General features: G+C 35.6%; 1 protein-coding gene across 1 annotated transcript in view; it reads right to left on the minus strand.

Moving 5' to 3' along the window:
• LOC132558785 (1-phosphatidylinositol 4,5-bisphosphate phosphodiesterase beta-4-like) overlaps positions 1–10,780 on the minus strand; it is a 74,669-nt gene extending 63,889 nt beyond the window's left edge. The window contains exon 1 of the mRNA XM_060223395.1: positions 10,730–10,780. The gene's annotated coding sequence lies outside the window, so the exon portion shown is untranslated. The remainder of the gene's footprint in view (positions 1–10,729) is intronic.
• Between the last annotated feature and the right edge of the window lie 578 nt (positions 10,781–11,358).

Consider the following 11,358-nt stretch of genomic DNA (forward strand, 5'->3'; position numbering starts at 1 on the left):
ACTTGTAAAGATTAAGGAGGTTGAATGAACAACTTTGTGGTGAGCGAGTGAAGAAGCTGAAAAGACCAGTTCACCTTATGAAGATGACCTGTTAACTACCTCTGGAGAAGAAAGTTATCTGGTACTTGAAGCACAGATGACTGGATTGTCATTTGAGATCGAAAGTAGTTGCAATACCTAATGGAGCGAATGGGGCTGAATTACCCATCAAGAACAAAGACATTCACATATCAGTGATCATCTATTACTATATATAGTAATGAACCTCCAGAATGTATAGGCTTTTATACATGTATGTTGTCACACTACATTCCGTCTGAAAGTTAACACTAATCACCTGGTACTTGACAAATTACATGGATACTCAACAAATCAGGATATTTAATTAGTGAAACATATACGAATCTGTGATTAGTTTTAACTGATTCAAACGTAACAGCTGTTATGACTGTTATTGATTAACTACCAGAATATTGGGTTCCAGAGTACTAGTTCAGCTTAATCACTGAAGAGTCCACCAGATGATCACATACATATACTGCAAATGACAAAAAGCTACACCTCTGCTTGATAGGTATAAACATCAATACAATGTATCGGGAGAAACACAAGGAGGGGTAATGTACATACAACTTTACAATAAGGTAATTCAGTTGAGCATTTACAGTGCAACTGTAACCCTAGGCCTGGTAAATACTAGCAGTAACATGCCACTCAACTAGTGAGAGCTTCTCCCTACTTCTGTCAATTGATCACAAGAATAGTAAGCAAGAGGTCCCTGGTTTGAACCCTCGTGGAGGCATGGAAATAAATAATGACATTTTTACATAACATTTCATAGGAAGTCCTTGTACATCTGTTAAAGCTTTATTGTGTGTTGAGGAAATTGCATATTCTTTAAAAATGTTTAACTTAAACTGCTAATCAGATCACTGAGGTATATGACCAATGGTGATAAAAATTTTGATAACACAAACAGGCAATTTATGGACTGTATTATTCATATTGTATGTACTTTTGAAAAGTGCTTTTGGAAAAGTAAAGGTTTGTGTCTTCTAATTAACATGATCCATAAAAAAATCATCTTGGACCCACCATAACTGGATTTCCTTTATTTACATTCAACTTTATACAAATATTACAAAATCTAGATCAAACCGAAGTTTCAGACACTTGTCACACTGGATGATTTTATGTACCATAGATAATATGTTCAAGTAATTTTGATCTCCATATGGTTTCATTAATTTTCCCTCATGTCCTAATTCAGTTATATTGATATCTTAATGTCAACTATTTTAGCCACAATGACTGCCCATTGCCACATCTCAATAACAACCATTAATGTGTACAGTATATTTTAATGTTTTTACTATCACATTCAAGTCACACTGAATTCCCATGTCACATTTAAGTCACATAAGTCTCCAGTGTCATGTTCAAACCAAAATGAGTCCCTAGTGTCATATTCAAACCAAAATGAGTCCCTAGTGTCACATTCAAGTCACAACAAATCCCTAGTGTCACTTTCAAGTCACAACAAGTCCCTAGTGTCACATTCAAGTCACAACAAGCCCCTAGAGTTACATTTAGGTCACAAAAAGTCCCTAGTGTCACATTCAAGTCACAACAAGTCCCTAGTGTCACATTCAAGTCACAACAAATCCCTAGTGTCACATTCAAGTCACAACAAGTCCCTAGTGTCACATTCAAGTCACAACAAGTCCCTAGTGTCACATTCAAGTCACATCAAGTCCCCAATGTCACATTTAAGTCACAACAGGTCCCTAGTGTCACATTCAAGTCACAACAAGTCCCTAGTGTCACATTCAAGTCACAACAAGTCCCTAGTGTCACATTCAAGTCACATCAAGTCCCCAATGTCACATTTAAGTCACAACAAGTCCCTATTGTCACATTCAGGTCACAACAAGTCCCTCGTGTCACATTCAAGTCACATCAAGTCCCTAGTGTAACATTTAAGTCACAACAAGTCCCTAGTGTCATAGTCAAGTCACAACAAGTCCCTAGTGTCACATTCAAACCACTGGTGGAACAGTCTTTTCCATCTTTGGCAGGGGTGAACCAAGGTGCTTTCATTGTTTCCATTGATTGTAGTTTGGCCTCTGGGGTGAAATGATGGACCCACATTTCATCCATAGTCACAAACCTCTGCAGAAAGTTAGCAGAATCTACCTTTAAACAGTTGAGATCAGCTGGCGAAAAAGTCTGCCTTGTGTACTTTTGATCAACAGTCAGAAGTCTTGGTACCCAATGGGCTAAGAGCTTTCTCATAGCAAGATCTTACGTAAGAATGGATGTACTCTTTCGTGTGAAATCCCAACAGTACTGGCTATATATCTCTGGGTAACTGTCAGCCATAACAATATCATGAACTTTATTGACCATTTCAGGGATTGCAGGCCTTCTAGGATGGGTGTCATCCCCAAGGCTCTGCCATGTTTAAATTCTGCTACCCATTTTTTCACTCTAGCATATAGAGGGGCATCATTCTCTATTGTTGTTACCATATCAGTATTGATATCATTAAGTGCTAGACCTTTCTTAAGCAAATATTGAATCACTGCTCTTTTTAGCAATTTTGTCCATTTCACAAAAGTCACTTGCCTTGTTTACTTCGGAGTGCTACCTCTTCGACATTAACTGATCAAATGATACCAGTCTTTGGGCACAAAGCCTTAAATAGTTGGGGGAATAGTAGAGTCGAAAAAGGACATCCCAGCTTAATTTCTTCAATACAAGGTTCACATCCTATCAATCAGCCTTCTTATTAAAAGTTACTGTTGTTAATATGAAGGCATGTCATATATTCATCACAATGGTCATTACACATTGTTACATCACATTTAAGTCACAATCGCCATTATGCATTGTGTTACATTACATCAGAGTCACAATGATCATCATGTATTGTGTCACATCACATCCGTGTCTCAATAATCATCATGCAATGTGTCACATCACATTTGAGTCACAATGATAATCATGCATTGTGTCACACCACATTTGAGTCACAATGACTGCACCCTCAATGTCACATTTATCTTCTATAGGCACATGTACCTCTGAGTTTCATTTATCCACTTATGTCTCATTTCTGTCTCACTGCAGCCATAATGTCCAATTAAAGCTGCTGTTAAAATTTACATACTGGCACTGATGTTAAATTCCTTTCAGTGGTATCAGTTGTCTTCTGATATCACAATATAGTGAGTCCACCATACTGATCTGCTGATGTTACATTTCAGTCACCAAATCATATATGTGTGATTAAGACAAGACAGCTGAGAGGGGCCAACTGGAATTTACAACCCACATCTTTGAATAGTTCTGCTTTCTTTGTGTTTTATTGATCAGATTTTACACATTTACCAAACACTGATGACTGAAAATCCAGTCTCCCACACTGTTTTGGCTGTGCATCCTCAAATTTTAACAAATCTGTCAGGAACTGTCATCCATCACTGTAATACAGATCAGGCAGCAATGTGAACAGAGGAGTGATTAAGAAGAGTCTGTCCTCCAGTATACCAGAACTCAATACATCCTATAATGTTATTCCCATGGCTGCTTCATACCTTCTTCTATCTAAGCATTCAAAGATTTTACTTTCTTTTCAGGAATCTTTTCAAACGATATTCATAAATCAATGATTATTTTCATTGGTTCAACGTAGAAAGCTTCATCTTTTCTCTTTTCCATTCGTTCTCCCTTCAAATGACATGACACTATCATCAATAGTGAATCCTGGGCTGGGTGGCACGGTACTAGTGGTAAGACACTCGCCTTTCACCTAGCCGTCTGGGTTTGAGTCCCAGAGCAGGCTTCAAAAGGTAAGGGGTCGCCTGCCTGATCCCATGGGTTTTCCATAGGTACTCCTGTTTCCTCTCGCAGTAAGAACCATCATGTGCTTTCATGCGGGCTAACAAGAATGATTAATAAAAGCTATAAGCTTGTTTCACAATTTGTGTAAAAAAAGTTTATATGATAGTGAATGTATCTAAATATGTTAACAATATATTGCTATGTTTGAAAACATAATTTCCATGTGAGGTTGTCATTCAACCTATAAACTAGATTATTCCAAAGCAACTTGTAAAATAAGGGAAGATTTCTAATACATTCATTTTCCTCTCATTTTGTGATAAGTCTCAAATTCCCTGTCAGCTGTTCTGTTCATCTGATCAATCATTGAATGAAGTTGTGATAGCTCAGTTGATAGAGCACCAGACTTTACAATTTCAATAGCTCAGTTGATAGAGCACCAGACTTTACAATTTCAGATCTCAGGTGCATGATTCTATCCTTGTCCAAGGTGTCTGAATACATGTTTCCTCTAGAAACTGAGATTATTGGAACTTGCTTGTGCTACTGTAACCAAGTCCTTGTGCAAGATGCTCTAATCCAATTTGCCCTGAATAGCAAATGGCACAGCAGCCTCCCAAATGTTGTTCACTGAGGTGGCTACCAGCTTTACAATGATCGAAACACCACATCATTATGACCCTGGATGTTCATGGAGCAGTATACCAAGCAAACCAAATATCAGTCTCAAACTGTACCAGGTAAATAATCAAACAAGAAATTGCCTTTCATAGGAACAAAATATTTTTTGCAGTTAAGTCATGTGGTACTGTCACAAAACACTTCTTATCATGATTGTATAATTGAGATATTATCAAATAACATGTTAACCCAGAATCTGCAGAAACTGGTCAAATGACAAAATAATGATTGTCTATCCTGTGGCTTGTGTTTGCAACATTGTTTTTGTTACAACAAGTTAAACAATCGATGTCAGTTGTCACTGCAGCCTCTGCTCCGTCTGAACTTTAGATTTAGACATGTTACGTATTGATATATCACTGGAAAATAATACACATTATATGACAATATGGTATTTAGATGGAATCCTTCCCCACTCAGGTTTCATGTGTGATTAACTGTAACTTAAATACATCATATCTCCCACTGGTCCTACTATTAATGAATAGATCGACTTTTGATCAAACATCATTACTAAACATTTATCTACACCACCGATTCTCTAGTTCAGAAATGTCCCTTGGGCTTCATATATATACCAAGTACAATGCAGGAATCATGTGACGCACATCAAAAATAGCAACTAAAACCTTGATCAGCTTAGATTTTTTGTGTAATCTCTAACTTTACCAGTAAATAGCTATTACAGTTAATTACTAACATTTCATAATAAAGGTACTTAGAATCATTGAAACACAAATTTGAACCAAGCAAGCAGTTACTGCATCAAATCATGAACTCAGCTATGCATTGTTCTGCGGCAGTGACAACTGCTTTCAGATATAAACAAGGATTTATGCCATTTTACAAAAACAAAAGAATAAAATTTGAAATTTTCAGGCCAATGTACCTCACAGCTTTCTCAAGTAACACAAATGTCTTTGTGCCATTGTGTGGACATTTTGCTTGCACTGCAGGTAATTCAACCTATACTGCCGAATGTTTTTCTATAATGCAATAAGACATTGAGAAGTCCATTCCATTATGTCTTCTTCCATAAAGTCTTTCACATTATGGGCACAATGGATGGGTTCATTATCATCGTGATAGATGTTAAGCTGTTACCAGGGAAATGACAAGCTATAAGTGACCACATTTTAGTAGTCATGATCTGGCATTCAGGTCCATAAGCAGTAATGCAAGACTGAACTATCATACTAGTATACATTTGGAGTGGTCAATGGTTAGAAATCAGTAATAGGAAAGAGTGCCAGGGTAATGAAAAAATATCCTGACCCCACTGGGCTCTAACTAATGCCCTCTTGCTCTCAAGACTATACTACACTACACTACCACTTGGCTAAGAGTAATTCCTACTAATCATGACCAGCAGAATGACCTGTACTCCCTACTTCACTTGTACATATTTGATAAAGAATATGAATACATGCTCCGGACCAAACGATTTGACAAAGGAGGCTATATGAGTAATATAATGCAACATCGGGAAAACAGGGTTCCATTGAAATGGCACTGGTGCCAGCTGGATTGAGTGCTAAAGCATATTATACCAAAGAATTGAAGTTGACACTGGTCAATGAGTCCCTATCTATATAACATCAATACAGCCAAGGTTCGAGTAGATTCCAGCCTGAAGCTCTCACTGAATGGACAGCTTTTATCATTTCTCTTTAACTTCCAAGTAAAAGCCTTGGTAGGATACAGTCATACAGATGGTGATTGGTATGGATATTAAACACATCAAGTTATGTGTCTCTGGGTGATACTTCAGCAGCTGTAACAATAGGCAGCCATAAATTTACATTGGAATAAGATGCAATGAACAAATTCTTACTTTCACTTAATTTCATGATGAGGAAGAACTTCTAGTATCAATTTCTAGATTGACTCTCATATATTACAATTATACTTAAGATTAGCACCATCAGTATCACCATGACATTCCTATCATTGAAATTTCTTTTATGGTTGAATTTATTTACCGTAGTAAGTATTTAATGTAAAAGTTAATTAATGTGTTAAGATTGACCTAAAAAACAACAATACACATCACTTATTTACTTATCCAATTAGTATTTGATGTAAAAGTTGATTAATGTGGTAAGATTGACCTAAAAACAACAATAAACATCACTAATTTACTTATTTCATAAACATTTTTAATATATAACTTAATTAAAGTGGTAAGACTTACTTAAAAAACAACCATGAACATCACTAATTTACTGCAGGGATTGAAAAAAAAAAAAACTTTCTTTATTTTAAAACAATTGTGAAATAAGCTACTCAAACTTATATTAATTACTATTGTTAGCTCGGATGGAAACGTGTAGGATCTTACTGTAGGAGAAAATCAGAGTATGCTGGGAAAACCCACATGGCCAGGCAGGTGATCCCGAACCTTTTTACGTCCATTCCAAGAAATAAACCACACATTCTGTGGTGAAAGGCGAGTATGTTACCACTGAAGCACTAAATTTATAAACATATTCGATAATTGTAAAGGTCGCCCACAATGAAAATAAAAAGTTAGTTTATTGTGAAAAATCATTAGATAATCTTTTAAAAAAGTGATCTGTATATCGCGACTTGTACAACTAGCAATATTTCTACCAGTAAACAACAAAGAAAGTTAAAATATCTAGAGTTATTTCCCTTCTGAAAAGGATTCTCATTGGTTTATCCTTTGTGACATCAATTTTGCCACCAGACACATATTCATTAATAGCGTTTATGAAGACGGTGCACATCAAATGGCTATATTTGAATGTATAAGCATGTCCAGCAATATAAAACGACTCAGAAGGAAAGTTTGTTATTAGACCATAACAGTTTTGAGTTTCAAAGTAGCTAAACAATGTCCAGTAATGATAATATGAGCGAAAGAATCATATCCTGGCTTAACCGATGCTGGCAAAAATTATAGGCATATGTAAAGTATTTTGATGAATGGTAAGTTGAAATTAACTTATTATTAACTGATAAATGTTATATCTTGTATTCCGCGTCATTACTACTCCATTCTGTGTAGGAAATACAGAACAAAAGTCACAACAGAAAAACAAAGAGCAGGACTATATCTCCAGGGGAAGTGTACAAATTGCAAACATGCACACATGCTATACAATACCATCAACTTCCACCCAAAGGACAACAAATGTGCAAATATAAACATATTATACATGTATAATTGATATATTTGGTGTTTGACAGTTGCCATCCTAGGACAAGACTTAAATCAATAGCTACCATGTAGTCAAGTACTAACCGTGTGAACAACTTATTTGTTTTAAATATATTTTCATAGATAGCTTAGGACACTAAATAAATGCAGCCAATAAGCAAGGATTGATGTATACCTATTATCCATCCCTGCAATAAGTAACTTCATATGATATACTATAATAATGAAATACGTAAATGTGGAATTGGAAGAATATAAACCTATTCTGTCAGAATTTGAAGATTAAATAATCAATGTTATCTCATTATATATTGATATAACTGATAGCTAAACATGAGGGTTTATAATCATACAATAGCCTCTCTGAAAGTCTGCTTAGCCTAAGTATGAAAATGTAAAGGTAAAGAACACGTTACGAGACCAGATGGTGACCATGGACACACACCTGAGTCCAGGTGTGTCAAGGGGTTCACTCAGGTATTTTTCTGACATGAAAGGGATGTCAGCACCAGCTGAAATTAATATGTGCCTTCCAATTAACATGTTGGACAGATATTGAAGATTTCATTCAATTAGTTTGTTACCTGTTTTTCGTCTCAGCTGTGTTAGGTCTTGCATTTTTCCATATAATTTTGTATTCAGAAGTTTGCATAAGCATTTATGATTTGTCAGTTTTATAATACCTCTACACAACACAGTGTACAATCACTCCTGAATAAAGATCAATTATAAAACTACCATATTATATGAGACTCCCACTTCCACTATTGTCCCGTCTGGGGGAATTAACTTCACGGATTTTAGGTGCTGAAGATTTCCAAAAAGCTACTGGAGAAAGTGGAATTGCAGACAGGTAATCAAACCTACCTGTAGCCGAAAGCACTCAGCTATAACCATATCGAGAGGTAAAAATTGATTCAGGGTACTACCTAGGTGATATCTATGTCAAAATCTAGATATCTACAAAATAGTGTTGCCAGTAACCTTTAAGCGACACTCACCTAATCAGTGTCTAATATCCTACCAAATTAATCAACATGTTTAATGAATCAAATATGACAATGACATCAACATTAGCTAGATTATACATAATACATTTTCTTTTTTCTAAATTAATGACCTACTTTATTGGTAAAGCATGTACGGATAAATTTAATTACAAAAACAACAAAGAAAATACTAACATGTTAACAGAATCTTAATTACAACACAAAAAATTGATGAAGCTGGCAAAATGACAATAATAATATATACCAGATCTAGAGTTGTCAATCCTTAACAGTCACAATACACCTCTGTAAACAACTCACAGACTACCAATTGCTGACCTGGCGGTCAGGGTCAAAGTTTGACATCCAGCAAAAAATATGTCATCATCCCTGACAATACCAGCAAATTAGGACTCAGCTGTAGACTGTTTTGTATTTCATGGATCAGTGTAAAAAATAGCATTTGTGATTTTTGAGATGTTATGTACAGATATCGCAGCCAAATTACCATCAATTATCACTGACATCACAGTATATGAACATTATCTTGAGAGAATATGTCGGTAGCCAAAAAGTGAAAGTAAAAAATGTAAACCTGACGGTTGGTGGATGTTTCGGCAAAATTAATCTTCCGTGTTAATGTACATAACTATGTAAACTAATATAATAATGTTCTAGATGAGCAAACCTCTATTTTCAAAATAATAATACATAAAACAAAACATGGAGATAATGAAATACATTATTATTTGACACAAATGTTTTTCAAGAATCTTGAAATGCCGAGAGCCATTTACAGAGGTATTATTGGGGTACCACAAGGCACTCTGAGAGAGATAAAAGAAAGACCGACACACAGACTCCTGAAAAAGCATGAGGAAAACAAGACCAGATATTCTTAAAGACTATGGGCCTTTTCTGCTTCATTGTGAGCATCTATCTGAAAATTATACCTGTGATGCACATGGGCCAAAATAACTGTAGAAAGTCTGGGGACATTCAAAATCTAAACTAAACGTTATAGCATCTGCTTTTAATTCTATTGATGGTGCTTATAATCAGACATGGAGCTTATTGCTGGATAAGTATGTATGTATGCAATTCAAGTGATCGATTTGACATTCAAATATTTTACTTTGCACCATGCATTGTTTTGATCCAATCAAAATGACAATCTATTTACACCATCGTGGAAGGTAGTATTTCGGTAGCATATGACCTAAACCTCTAAAAAAAAGTCTTAGATGATGTTGGGTTCACTGAACCATATCAAATTGATCAATAACTGTCAACCTGAGAGAATTAAATGACAGCGTTTATACTGTTAATTAAATGTACAGCTCATCTCTAATTCACTAGTACGTACCACCCTGCTTTTTTATCTACAATACCTACATTGTATACTAAAGTCTCTTAATCATGGTACTGAACAACCGTTAATTTTCTAGGTAAAATAAGATATAACATGTGTAAAGTAAAATTCGTACTTGTAGTGATCATATGTAATGCAACAGATATCGGAACTGAGCTGACCTCTATTAATTACAAACTAACAGTTATATCTCGAAATTTCCAGGTCGTCTCGACATGCCACATGCCTAAGGTGTGATTTAGGGAGAGGGTCAGATACAGATGGGCTAAAAACTAGTGTACCGATGCATTGTTTGTCAATAAAAACACTCGAACTGCACGCTCCACTGCCGTCTACCTAACACGGTATGACTAGCCGATAGTAAAGTAACAGTACACAACTATCAACGAAGTCCAGTGTGTTCGTCAGGATTTAACGAGTTCACAGCAAATATATCAAATATTGCAACACTTAGTATACGTTTTTGATCTGTTCATGACTCGCATGTGTTGTCTGCACAAATATCCCCGTCTTAGAAAGCCGAGAAAGTGATGGTTTTCCCAGCAACATTCCTCACCAACCGGCCTTGAAGTGCCCTCGACCAAGCATTTAAAATCACTCCGGCGGATCATGGATGGAGCAATGAGTGACTGACATTTCTAAACAAATGCAACTTACCTTTAATTACGAAACATTCAAAGTGAAGCTCTAGGTATCCTTCTTATTTCACTCGAACAGGCATTCGTGTTCTGCCATTTTCACTCACTACCGTATTATGTTGACATAGCCAGCCAATCGAATGAAGTCTAACGATCATGTGATTGGTGTTGCTCTCACTCTCCTCAGCAGCGTGAATTTCCCGGGGAATTAGCATAGTAGCCAGAAGCAAAGGAAGGAGACACTCAACACTTCTTCACTGTTACCATTATTAATGGTGACGGAGTTTATTTGATACGATTAACATTAAATTGTACTTGTACCACAGTTCTAGGAATATATATCATGTTTAAATATTATTTATATATTATTATTTTAAACTTACTCATAACAGTGAACTATGACAAATATTTGACCAAGATCTGGTTGATAATGTTTTCGGTTTGAATTTAGATTTCTGATTTTGATGAACAACTTAATTAAATAATCCTTCCAAATTAATCAGCTTTGTTATATTGCTATTGTGTGTGTGAGTATTTTTTTCTGCTTAATATTTATCATATTTATATGTGCATTGTTATTTTAAACATGTTTCAATATACGGTATATGACCAATATGTATATCAAGATAACTATTAAATGCTGAAGTT

The sequence above is a fragment of the Ylistrum balloti genome, unplaced genomic scaffold, assembly GCF_031769215.1.
Source record: "Ylistrum balloti isolate Yb309-2 unplaced genomic scaffold, AGI_CSIRO_Ybal_v1 Utg369660, whole genome shotgun sequence".
NCBI classification, from domain to species: Eukaryota; Metazoa; Mollusca; class Bivalvia; order Pectinida; family Pectinidae; genus Ylistrum; species Ylistrum balloti.